The sequence below is a fragment of the Dermacentor variabilis genome, chromosome 11 (genome assembly GCF_050947875.1).
Source record: "Dermacentor variabilis isolate Ectoservices chromosome 11, ASM5094787v1, whole genome shotgun sequence".
Classification (NCBI taxonomy): domain Eukaryota; kingdom Metazoa; phylum Arthropoda; class Arachnida; order Ixodida; family Ixodidae; genus Dermacentor; species Dermacentor variabilis.
In genome coordinates this window covers 16,034,136-16,035,174 of record NC_134578.1, presented here as the reverse complement: position 1 = coordinate 16,035,174, position 1,039 = coordinate 16,034,136, and positions in this window count along the sequence as shown.

Sequence of the window (1,039 nt, the reverse complement as noted above, 5' to 3'; positions counted from 1 at the left end):
ATACGTGCTCGTGTTATTGCTAAATGTGCTGACGCTATGTGACATTAGATTAATCTATAGGCATATGCATACATGCCACGTTTACGTTATTAGCTGCTATGCCGATGTCATGCATGTGATGGCATTGTAATTGCGTTCAAGCAATACTTCTTCACATTCGAGCACATACCCACCAGCGACGGCTTCTATCACACTGGTGGTATCACAGCGCAGCTACTGTAGAATTGCAAGTATAGGTGTACGCAGTGAGAAACACAAAACGTGATCACGTGAAGCTGCTACCAACTTCTGAAGCCAGTTTTCCCTTAAATCGGATAAATAAGTTCCCTAGATTTCCCATTAGCTTTAGAATACAGTTGTTCACTTTGCCGATATACTTTTCGTAAAGCTAAACTTGTTTGTTATGCAGATAGACTGCGAAAGACGAGTTATTAAATGTGTTGCCGAGCTCGCTGTTGTAAATTTAACTAATGAAGTCGCTGCGCAGAAGCTTAAGTTATGTTGCAATGCAAGTTTTTGCAGTACAACGGTTTCACTTTCCTTCACAAATTGTCCCTACATATAAACATTTCTTTCCTGGTCAGACCTAGCTAGAATCTCTGCATCTAGGAAAATTTACCTAAGGTTGTCAGCGCTGCGCTTGGGCCGCGTTACAAGCCACGTTAAAGTCCTTGCGAGGACACATGTGCACTGGCATCAGGACCAGGCCATCAGATCACCACCTCCGATTGCAGACTCCGAAATTGGCCTAGTTAACTCGCCGAGACAACAACGCCGAACCCGGAGAAAGAGGCCAAAAGAGCTTTATCGAAATGAGAAGGCTATCTGCATGATAGGGGCCCTGACGTGTTCGTTTCATCCTGATACCGGAACAAGGCAACTCATGTGGAACAAAATTTGACATCACAGCAGTGACATTTGTAAACACGTGAAGACCAAATCGGTCCGTGCCTGCGAGGAACGGTTGTCCTTCCATCGGGACCACCAACCGCACACATGCTCGTAGAAATCACTGCAGGGTTTCACGTGAGGATTGGAG